This window comes from Oryctolagus cuniculus, chromosome 8, assembly GCF_051225735.1.
Source record: "Oryctolagus cuniculus isolate XC-2025 breed Fujian yellow rabbit chromosome 8, ASM5122573v1, whole genome shotgun sequence".
Lineage (NCBI taxonomy): Eukaryota > Metazoa > Chordata > Mammalia > Lagomorpha > Leporidae > Oryctolagus > Oryctolagus cuniculus.
The window spans coordinates 65,330,962-65,343,171 of NC_142874.1; the positions used below are offsets into that span (position 1 = coordinate 65,330,962).

Below are 12,210 nucleotides of genomic sequence, written 5' to 3' on the forward strand. Positions count from 1 at the left end.
CGTGTTAAGTGAAAAAAAAATGGGATGCTATGATAGGCATGGGGATAGGAGTTATTGAGCTTGACTATTTAGAAAATGTACTCTGAAAAAGTAACATTTAAACTAAAGCCTGAAAAGTGAGATGAAACCAACTGTAAAAGAAAAGTCAGGAAAATATTCCCTGCAGATGGAAGACAGCAAGTACAAAGATCCAGTGCTAGGAAGGAGTAGACTGTGTGACTGAGGATAGTAAATTAGGAAAGAGACTTCTGTAAGGTTGAAGAGCTAAGCAAGGAGCAGATGATGAGTAGGCTAATAGTAAGATATTTTTACTACTTTACGTAAAATTATTTCAAGGTGAAATAAAATCCAAAGTGCAGCAGTGGGAAATCATTGGAGGATTTTAAACATTCTTAGATATTTAAAGGATGATGTTAGCAGCCGTGTGGAAAATAGACTAGCCAGGAGGAAGGAAGGAAGGAAGGAAGGAAGGAAGGAAGGAAGGAAGGGAGGGAGGGAGGGAGGGAGGGAGGGAGGGAGGGAGGGAGGGAGGGAGGGGGGAGGGAGGGAGGGAGGGAAGGAAGGAAGGAAGGAAGGAAGGAAGGAAGGAAGGAAGGAAGGAAGGAAGGAAAGGGAGGGAGGGAGGGAGGGAGGGAGGGAGGGAAAGATGGGGGGCGGGGGAGAGAAAGAAAGAGAAAGAGAGAGAGAAAAAAGAAAAAGGAGTCAGAGGAGCCAGATATTAGAGAATTACAGTATTCCAGGCAATAGATTATTATCACTTAAAATAGGGTATTTTCAGGAAAGATGGAAAAAGTGGGAAGTTTCAAAATATACTAGGAAGGTAGAACTTAGCTGATAAATATATGAGGTGAAAGAAAGGAAAGAACCAAAGATGACACCTAAGCTTTTGACTTGAACAACTTAGGAGAAGATGATGTTGTTTATTTGGATGGAGATTTGGAAAGGATTAGATAAGGAGTAGTTTCCATCTGAACAGGTTATATTTGGAATGCTTATTCGTGCTCCTAGAAGACATTTCAAGTAGGCATTGAATATACAAGTGAAGAGATCAGAGGAAGGTCAAAGATATAAATGTGTGAGATTGTAGTTGAGTTTACAGTCCTGACCTATAGATAAGATCACTGGAGTGGGAAGGGAGCAAGTGCAAATAGGGACAGAAAGAATGTGAGACTATGAGCCAACACTCAACTGTATCTAAAACTGACCTTCCTGCTTTAACCTGTGACATTTTTAATTAACTAATGAGAAAGATTTAAAAACTTGGAATGAATTTCCATTTTTAGTAGGTGTTTTGAAGCCATAACAAAGGTTGGGATTACAGTCCTTGTAGGTACTATTTTGTCACATACTAGGATTAGTATTTGCTTCTTTGTTCAGAAAAAAAATCTTTATTTTGCCTTTTAGATCTTGATTTTTATATGGCATGAATATACTGGCATCTCTTATAATTAATTGGATTTAAGATGAAAAAATATTGTTTCCTTGATAAAGCATTTTGATTTAAAGGGTATGAACCCAATTTCTTCATTTAATCACTGCATGACTTTAGGAACATTAAATAACTTCTCTGTGTCTCAGTTCATTTACTTATGTGGTGAGAATAACTAACATACAGCCTTGAAGTAAAGATAAGGAAAAGTAATAAAGTTAAGGTACTGTAGAAACCCTCTTGGCTAACATACACATAAACTTCTAATGGCATCAACTACTGAACGAAATTCCATGCAAAGTATGGTGAGCAAAGCCCATGGACTTCTACATGCCCCTACTTAATCAGCTACAGTCCAGTGGTGTCTCCCACTTGCTTGACAAGTGTCATTGTGTCCCTAAACTAGGTTATGCCAACTGTATAGTTACTATTGAATTAGGTAAGGGAATGCCAACTCTAATAGAAGAAATACTATAAAAGTCTAGAGTAGTTTTGTCTGTGGATTGTTTGCCAAATGCCTTTCAAATTCTTGTAGCACATTATAAAACCTAAAGTGAAAATAATTGTAGAAGATACATTGTGGATATGGTTTGTATTATAAAGATTCTGACCACTGAAACATTTCAATCAGTGTATTTTTTATATATTCCAGATGAAATTCCCAGAAAAAATATTTTTCCTCAATCTTCTTAGATCATCTGATGAAATCTGTGGACCCACCTCCTACAAAAAATAAACACATACAAAATCTTTAAGATTTTATTATTTACTTATTTGAAAGACAGAGTTGCAGAAAGGGAGAAAGAAAGAGAAAGCTCCTCCATCTGCTGGTTCATCCCCAAATAGCTGCAACAACCAGGCTGCTCCAGGCCAAAGTTAGGAGCCAAGAACTCCATCCCATATGCGTGGCAGGGACCCAAGCACTTGAGCCATCTTTCACTGCTTTCCCAAGCACATTACAAGGGAGCTGGATTGGAAGCAGAGCAGCTGAGATTCAAATTGGTGTTGATATGGGATGTTAATGTCACAGGCAGCAGGTTAACTGGCTGTACCACCACACTGGCCCCAGGACACAAAATCTTGCATATGATTTCAATGTTTGTGAACATAAATGAAGCATGTCTGTGGACCACAGATTAGGAGCTTGCTTAGATTCTCACCCTTCACCTACTGCTACCTTGAACCTGCCAATTTTAAGCCTGAGAAAGTAAAAGAAAGTAAACTGCAAGCAGGATAGTGGGGATACTTCATATACTGTTTTGAATAATACTGACAACACACAAGTGGTATAATTTGATGGCTTATTAGTATTGATTATAGTACTTTGTTTACTAAATCATTTACTGTTTTCTTAGTAGATATAACATACATTGCTTTATTCATAAACAATATAAACATATAAATGTTTACTATTTAACTAAATTTTACCTATACAGAAATCATATTTGCAACTGTTTCTAAATTATATTTTGTAGGCATGATTAGGATTTTCTGTCACATAAATTATATAAATGAATTAAAAATGTTTAAGACACTGATGACCTAAGCAATTTTATTCTATATATACTTTAAAATTAGTAGAAGATAATATTATCTTAAACTGTATAACACAAGATATGCCAGAAATTATAGACTAATTAAATAGTTTCTTTTGAATTTTTTATTTAAGGGTAGGCATTTGACCTAGCAGTTAAGCTACCAGTTAAGATGTCTGCATCACACATCCGAGTATCTGGGTTCAAAACCTAGTTCCAGCTCCTAACTCTAGCTTCCTACTAAAGAAAACTCTGGGAAGCAGATGTAGTATTTGCTCAGATAATTGGGTTCCTGCCAACCACAAGGAAACCTAGACTGAGTTCCTGACTCCCAGCTATAGGTCTGGCCTGGACCTTGAGGGCATTTGGGAACTGAATCAGCAGATGAGAGGGAGGGAGATCCATCTCTGTCTCTGCCTCTCTACCTCTCAAATATTTCTTTTTAATTCTTTATTTAGTATAAAATACCCTTAAGTAACATAATGTTATACAGAAACTTGAATTCTCATCTATCTCTGTGTTTTCTGGCAAGCTACACTTAAATCATTGCTGATAGGTAAGAATGTTTCTGTTTTTAAAGATTTCCAGGGAAGAAATTATATAGTTTTACTTGGCAAGTGTTTCAACTGTAATACCACTGTGAAACTTTTTGGAAAATCTTGTTTAATTTTTATCCTAAATCACTCATGATACAGAGAACTCTCAATTATGGTCTCTAATGAGAGGAAATTTCTCATACATAACAAAGAGTCAGATCATCCTCCAGGGTCTTTCCTTTATACCTGCAATGAAATACCCTGGCAGAGAAGTAAGGAGTTGCAAAGGACTGACAGGAAGGCTCCAGGGAAGTCTCAGGGGATAGAGTTGGTGAAATCACTTTTCTCTTCACCCTTTAATACCTTCTAAAATTTCATTCAGAAGACAACCATGAGACTGAAGGAAATGCTGAAATGAAAAATAACCTGTTCTTAGCCACTTCAGTCTTTTATAGAAGGAAGTAGAATATAAATGAATCTAAGTAAATAAAGATAATCTTTAAAATATGCTTTCTGGTAGATTCTTCACTGTTTGTTGAGCAAATACAGAATAAAATTTGCTGAAGGTTTAAGGAGATGGAAGTGCTATAACCTGATTTAATCTTTGCCCATTGAATACATGTATCTAATTATCACACAACCCCATAAATGTATGCAATTTAAATTTAAAAAAAAAATGAGAGCAGACATTTGGCACAGTAGTTAAGACACCACTTGGAATGCCTACATTCCATATCAGAGTGCTTGGATTCAAGTCCTGGCTATACTTCCAATTCAGCTTTCTGCTAATACTCACCCTGGGAGGTAGCAGGTGATGGCTTGAGTCCTTTACGTCCTTGAGTATTTGACTATGTGAGGCCCTGTCACCCACATGGAAGACCTGGTTTGCATTCTAGGGTCCTGACTTTGCCTGGCCCAACCCAACTGTAGTAAGTTTTGGGGAAGTGAACCAGCAGATAGAAGATCTCTAGTTCTGTGTATCTCTCTGTGTCACTGCCTTTCAAATAAATAAAGCAGATATTTTTTAAAGAGAATAAAATTTTCTAATGGCAAGATTTCCTGTAGAAATTTAGATGTAAATCAGAAAATAATTATTGAATCCCTATATGTAAAGCACTGTGGTAGGATCCCATGTAAAATAAAAGCATTCTCCATCTTTAAAGTTTCCATTCCACTTGGGAGAATGCCTGTATGTATGTATGTGTACACTAATGTACATATATATAGATAGAAACATATAAATTACTAATTAACATTATATCCAGGGTTAATGAATGTCTTGTACATTAGGAAAATATCATGCATGTTTTAAGTGGGAAGAGAACCATCTGTATTAAAATGTACTGGAAGGAGGCATGGAAACAAGTGGGGATATGAGTGGAGTCTTAGAAGGGGTTAAGTTTTAATGGGAAATCTAAAGATGAAGATGCAGAAACTGATAGAACCATGAGCCTGAATGTGACATATAAACAAGAAACAAGCAAATAAAAACTAATAAAGAACTATACACTCATGCTTCATTTCTTCCCATATTTTGAATTTTTGATGTTCCTTTTTACCTTTCTATATTGCCTGTCTCTTATCATTTTAATATAGTTAATAATTTTCCAGTCTTCATATGTAGTAGATGAATGGTTTGCACACCATGTTACAATATTAGAGCATTCTGAATTTGTTTATATAGTTACTCTTTTTTTTTTTTTTTTTTTTTGACAGGCAGAGTGGACAGTGAGAGAGAGAGACAGAGAGAAAGGTCTTCCTTTGCCGTTGGTTCACCCTCCAATGGCCGCCGCGGCCGGCGCGCTGCGGCCGGCGCACCGCACCGATCCGATGGCAGGAGCCAGGAGCCAGGTGCTTTTCCTGGTCTCCCATGGGGTGCAGGGCCCAAGCACCTGGGCCATCCTCCACTGCACTCCCGGGCCACAGCAGAGGGCTGGCCTGGAAGAGGGGCAACCGGGACAGAATCCGGCGCCCCAACCGGGACTAGAACCCGGTGTGCCGGCGCCGCTAGGCGGAGGATTAGCCTAGTGAGCCGCGGCGCCGGCCCTATATAGTTACTCTTACCACTGAGTTTTCTACCTTCTGAGATTTTTTTTCTTACTAATTAGCATCTCTTTCAGTTTGAACAACTTCCTTTGACATTTCCTCTATGCACCTGATACCGGTGATAAATTTTCTCAGCTTTTGTTTGAGAATGTCTTTAATCTTCCCATCATATCTGAAAGATATTTTTGATGGATAAAGTATTCTTGGCTGGAACTGGCATTGTCATGTAGCAGCACCTTAACTCCGGCATCCCATTTGGGCACTGGTTCATGTCCCTGCTGTTTGACTTCCAATCCAGCTTCTTGCTAATGCTCTGGGAAAAGCAGTAAAAGATACACTGGGTATCAAGGCCCCTACCACCCAAATGGGAGAACTGGATGAAGCTCCTTGCTCCTGGCTCCTGGCTTCTGCCTGGCCCAGCCCTGGTCAATGTGACCATTGTGGGGGTGAACTGAATGGAAGACATTCTCTCTCTCTCTTTTTCTCTCTCAAATAAATAAGTAAATAAATAATTTTTTTTAAAAAAAAGGATTCTTCGCTGGCAATTTTTTTCCTTCAGTATATAAAAGTCTCATCTTTTTCTGTCTCTGTAACTCTGCCTTTCAAATAAATAAATAAATTTTAAAAAAGAACTCTTTTCTTGACTCTTGAGGAACAATGTTTTTCTGGTTTGTTTCTGTTCTTTCTTTTTTTCTTTATACTATTTAATGAACTCTCTACTTAATATAGGATTTATCTTATGAGTATAAAATTAACTGAAAACTGAACTTTGTAAAAATAAGAATGGGAAAGGGACAGGGAGGAGGCCAGCACTGTGGCATAACAGGTAAAGCTGCTGCCTACAGTGCTGGCATCCCATATGGGTGCCAGTTTGAGTTCCGGCTGCTCTACTTCCGATCCAGCTCTCTGCTATGGCCTGGGAAAGCAGTAGATGGCCCAAGTCCTTGGGCCCCTGCACCCACATGGGAGACCCCGAAGAAGCTCCTGGCTCCTGGCTTCCAATCAGCACAGCTCTGGCCATTACGGCCATCTGGAGAGTGAACCAGTGGATGGAAGACCTCTTTCTCTCTCTCTGTCTCTGCTTCTCAAATAAATAAAACTTTAAAAAAGTGGGGGGGGGGGAGGAAGAAGGGTGAGAGTATGGGTGGGAGGGAGATAGAGGGGAAGAATGACCATGTTCCCAAATTTGTATATATTAAATGCATGAAGTGTGAATTCCTTAAATAAAAAGTCTTGTCCCACTCCCTCCTGGTCTATAAGGTTTCTGCAGAGGGACCCCTCTATATGTTATTTGGTTTTTTTTCTCTTGCAGCTTTGAGAATCCTCTATCTTTAATCTTGGAAAATCTGATTATAATATAGATTGGGGTAGCAATGTTTGGTTGCCTCTGCTGACCTTTGACCTTCCTGTACCTAAAGTTGTATCTTTAGGTTTGGGAAGTTTTCTGTCATTGTCTCTGAATGTGCTTCCCACTGCATTAGCATTCTGAAGTTCCTCTTAAACCCCAGTATTTTCTCTTTTCATGCCATCCCATATTTCCCATAAAAGTTTTTTTCATTCCTCTTGATTCTTTTTTCACCTCTGTGTTTTCTGGTTTTGCACCCCATGGGAGACCAGGATAAGTACCTGGCTCCTGCCTTCAGATCAGCGCGGTGCGCCGGCCACAGCGCGCTGGCCGCGGCGGCCATTGGAGGGTGAACCAACGGCAAAAGGAAGACCTTTCTCTCTGTCTCTCTCTCTCTCACTGTCCACTCTGCCTGTCAAAAAAAATATTTATTTATTTGAAAGAAAGAGAGAACGCACTCTTCCATCAGCTGTTTCATTCCCCAAATGGCCACAAAGGCTGGGGCTGGGCCAGGCCAAAACCAGGAGCCTGAAATTCCATCCAGGTCTTCCACATGGGTGCAGAAGGCAGTTGAATTGGGTCATCCTCCACTACTCTCCCAGGCATGTTAGCAGGGAGCTGGATCAGAAGTGTAGCAGCTAAAACTCTAATCAGCACCTGTATGGGATGCTGGCATCACAGGCAGCAACTTAACTTGCTGTGCAACTACACCAGCCGCTAACTGTGTATTTTCAAAGAATCTGTCTTTAAGCTCACTGATTTTTTTCTTATGTTTGATCTGTTCTACTTTTGATGCCTTCTAATGCATTTTTTATTTCACTTAGTGTATTTTTCTATTGAAGGATTTCTATTTGATTTTGCTTTCATCTCTATCCATTATCTCTGTTAGAATATTAAATCTTACATCTTTGTTCTCTTGAAGTTCTTTGAGCTTCCTTAAAACATAACTATTTTGAAATCTTAATCCAAGTATTTAAAATTTTCAGTTCCTAGATAGTTGTTTCCTGGTAACTTATTTTGCTTTTTATGTGAGGTGATGGTTCTGTGGAAGTTCTTGGCACTAAAGAATTAGTTACAGTGATCTGTCTTCATTTGTGTATGTCCTTCTAGCCATTCTAAGCAGGTGTTTATTTTCTTTGAGCCTGTGACTACTTCTGCTATTTCAGTACTGTATAGCACTGTATGTCAAAGGTTTGTCCCACTTGCACTGTATTTTTTTTTAACTGATTCAGTCCTACAATATTCTGGAAGTTCAGATTTGCCCCATATCTGCAGTTGACATGTTGTTTGGAATGAACTGGGGAAATGCCTAAAAAAGGTTAGTCTGGGCCGGCACCGCGGCTCACTAGGCTAATCTTCCGCCTTGCGGCGCCGGCACACCGGGTTCTAGTCCCGGTCAGGGGGCCGGATTCTGTCCCGGTTGCCCCTCTTCCAGGCCAGCTCTCTGCTATGGCCCGGGAGTGCAGTGGAGGATGGCCCAAGTGCTTGGGCCCTGCACCCCATGGGAGACCAGGCAAGTACCTGGCTCCTGCCATTGGATCAGCGCGGTGCGCCGGCCGCGGCAGCCATTGGAGGGTGAACCAACGGCAAAGGAAGACCTTTCTCTCTGTCTCTCTCTCACTATCCACTCTGCCTGTAAAAAAAAAAAAAAGGTTAGTCTGTCCCTATAACTCTTCCTAGGCCTCCAATAGGCTCAAACTCATTGTCCTGCATCCACTAATGTCATGATCTAGATCACACCCAGAGCCAACAGCCCACTGAGACCAGTGCAGCCTCAGGATAGGACCAAAGCCCACCCTGCTATGGCCTGCTGCTGAGTTGAACTCACTGCCCATTGCAATTTCTACCAGCCATTGGGTATAGAGTATAAGACTGATAACTGATACCATGGAACTCCACTTGGCACAAAACAGGTCCAAAGGCTTTGTCTGCAGTCAGTGGCCTGGGGACAGAGAACATTAGGATCTATTTAATGCTGGATTTTACTAGCCTGGCACAGAGTCCCGTAACAGTCCTGTGGTTCCTTGCTGTCAGTCCACAGTTGCAGAAAGGGTAATAGCGGCAGCCCCTCAGCCGTGCAGGAAGGCACTAGGTGGGTCACACCTGGGTCTCATAGTCATTAGCCTTGTGCAGTCTTGGGGATGCCTACCAGGCCCACGTGAGGTTGGTAATGATATACACCAGAACAAATGCATCCCACAGGGCACAGGTCTCCACCTGATACCAGGGCAAGTCCAAAGACTGTCCCTGGTCACCTCTCTAGGGACAGAAACCTTTAATATCTGTCCAGAGTTAGGCTTTCCTAGCTCAGTACTGAGTCCGAGGGCCTCCACTGCGGCGTCCGCATCCCATGTGGACTTCGGTTCGAGTCTCAGCTGCTCTACTTCTGATCCAGCTCTCTGCTGTGACCTAGGAAAGCAGTGGAAGATGGACCAAGCGTTTGGGCCCCTGCATCCACGTGGGAGACCCAGGAGAATCTCCTGGTTCCTGGCTTCAGATAGGCCTAGCTCCAGCTATTGTGGCCATTTTGGGGAGTGAACCAGCAGATCAAACTTTCATCTCTGTCTCTCCTCTCTGTAGCTCTGCTCCCAGATAAATAAATAAAATCTTAAAAAACATAGTCCCCTCCTTCCTTGTTTGCCTAAGGCTGAAGGAGGGTAAAGAAAGCAGCCTCTGGCCACTCAGACAGGCACAAATGGGTCACCTGTGTGTCCCCTGTCACCAGTCTCCACAAAGTCCCAGGGGTACACACCAGAGGCCAGCACTGACACACACCAAAATGGAACCATCTCATTGGAACACAAGTCTGAAACACTGATGCCGCCAAGTCTGCAGGCTCCTCCATGGGCACCAGCCCAAGAATGGAATCCTTTGGGCTTTAGAGTCTCACAGTGGTTGAGGTGGGCTCTGAGCTCCTAGGCTGGGTCCTAAGTCCCTCTCCTGTCCTCGCCACAGTGACACAGGCAACTCTCTCCTTCCTGCTTCCCTCATTGCAACTTTTCTTATTATTCTATCAAAATAAGGCCATGTCGTCTCTCTCCTGGCTTCTGTAGCTCTTCTGAAGGTAACTTGGTGCATGAATACCTGTTCAAATTGGTGTGTTTGTGGGGAGATAGTCACCAAAGTGTCTTATTCAGCTGCCGTCTTGGTTCCGACCTCTAAAGGTGATGCTTATTGTTTGTTTTCCAGATAGTGGAAGTGTAACGAAGTTGAAGGTTCCTATTAGCAGTAAGGCTGGAAAGCAAAATTAGACCAAATTCTAGAGGATTTTGAATACCAATCTCAGAAATGTGGAGTGTTTTGTCCAATACCAGAGAGGCACTGGAGATTATCGCTCAAGGAAGTAAATTGTTAACATGATATTTTTGAAAGAGAAACATGCTAATGATACATGGGTTGCAGAGGGAAAACAGTGATTGAGTGATTTTATGTGCACTTTGCTGGGTGCTTTACAAGTATTTTTTCACTTGATCCTGAGAAGCCTGAGTAGTTGGTTACTACAGGAAATCTAAGAATTAAATCCTAGGAATTTAAGTTGTAATGGTAGCATTGAATAGGAATGAAAAATAGATGCAAGAGAAAATTTCAAAGGAAGACTTTATTTAGGGGCCAAGAAGATGTTGCATTTAAGAACACAAAGTGTGAAATAGGAGTTAATTTAAGACTTTTAACCTAGACAACAAGGGCAGAGATATAAATATAAAAATTGAGTAGCAGAGGCCGCAGCGCGCCAGCCACGGCGGCCATTGGAGGGTGAACCAACGGCAAAGGAAGACCTTTCTCTCTGTCTCTCTCTCTCACTGTCCACTCTGCCTGTCAAAAAAAAAAAAAAAAAATTGAGTAGCAGAATGAGAATAGGTTTATGAACCAATGCAAAAAGTTTAATATTAAGAAGATTAAATTTGAATATAAGCTAGACTTTCAGAAGAGAAGTCAGAAGTAAAGATTTAACTTGTTAAATTTTCCAAATGTGTAAATATACTCTTAGAATGCCTAATACATGCACTCATGCTTGTGTCCACATACATACACACACACACACCCAAACACAAACTTTCACTTACTTTCTGAATAAACATTGTAGTACAGAGCAGTGGTTAATAGAACAGACTTAGGGCCAGTGTTGTAGCATAGTGGGGAAGACTGCAGTGCTGGCATCCCATATGGGCACCAGTTTAAGTTCCTATCGCTGCACAGTAGCTCTGTGCTAATGCACCTGGGAAAGCAGTGGAAGATGACCCAAATCCCTGGGCCCCCGCACGCATGTGGGAGATCCTGAAGAAGCTCCTAGCTCCTGGCTTCTGTCTGGCCCAGCACTGGCGTTTATAGTCATCTGGGGAGCGAACCAGCAGATGGAAGATTTCTCTCTCTCTCTCTTTCTCTCTAACTCTGCCTTTCAAATAAATAAAATAAATTTTTAAAAAAATCACAGACTTTTTGAAGCAAAAGATCAAGGATTTGAATCCCAGCTCTATAGCTGACAAGGTTTGTGACCCAGGAAGTTACTTAACTTTATTTTTAACTGTCTCTGTCTTTTAATTTTCTCAAATGTAAAAGTAAGGATGTCATAGGGTTGTCATGAAAAGTAAATAAGTTAACTTATAAAAGCACCTAGAATAGGGCCTGGCACATAGCTAGCACTATGTAGGTGTCTCCTTATCACCATTATCATCAACTTCACTATTATTTGCCAAACTCTTGCTGAATAGTAGATTATATGGATACACAGATGAATAACAGAGGTGATGAGTAACAGAGGTGCTGGCTTGTCCAAGGAGGGTAACATAGTTTGATATACAAAAAAAAAAAAAAGTACACAAAGTAACTCAGTTTCATTTAATGACTTGTATCTTTATGATCTTTGATTTTGTGTAACATTATTACTATAATTGTTTCAGTTAAGTTATTGAATAATTTAGGCATCAGATTATACAGTAGGTATTTTCCTAGAAAGGTTTTGTGTAAGTGAATGTTGGCCAACTTTGAAAATAGGATCATTGATTCATCTGAGCCTCAGTTGTGCTCATGGGGTATTTTTCACTAATACTAATATGCATAAGTGTTATCTTCCGTTACATTTGGCCTAGAAGACCAGCCACTGTAGTCATTTTGGTTTTTCTGGTTTTTTTTTCTTTGCTGGGAAATTAATTTTAAACCACACATGATACTGTAAAGTAAGCACAATAATTAATTCTGTAATATTGTTACCATCAAAATAAGGCCAAGATAAAATACTTGAATTCATCTGTCATGGAAGTAATGCTAGATGCTCAGATTCCTCATGGTGAAATCATATTGGTGAAGCCATTGATTTAGTAC

The 12,210-nt window shown here is 40.7% G+C and overlaps 1 protein-coding gene across 6 annotated transcripts in view; it reads left to right on the forward strand.

Annotated features, from left to right (window-relative positions):
- SCLT1 (sodium channel and clathrin linker 1) overlaps positions 1 to 12,210 on the forward strand; it is a 265,393-nt gene that overhangs the window by 240,050 nt on the left and 13,133 nt on the right. The window lies entirely within an intron of this gene.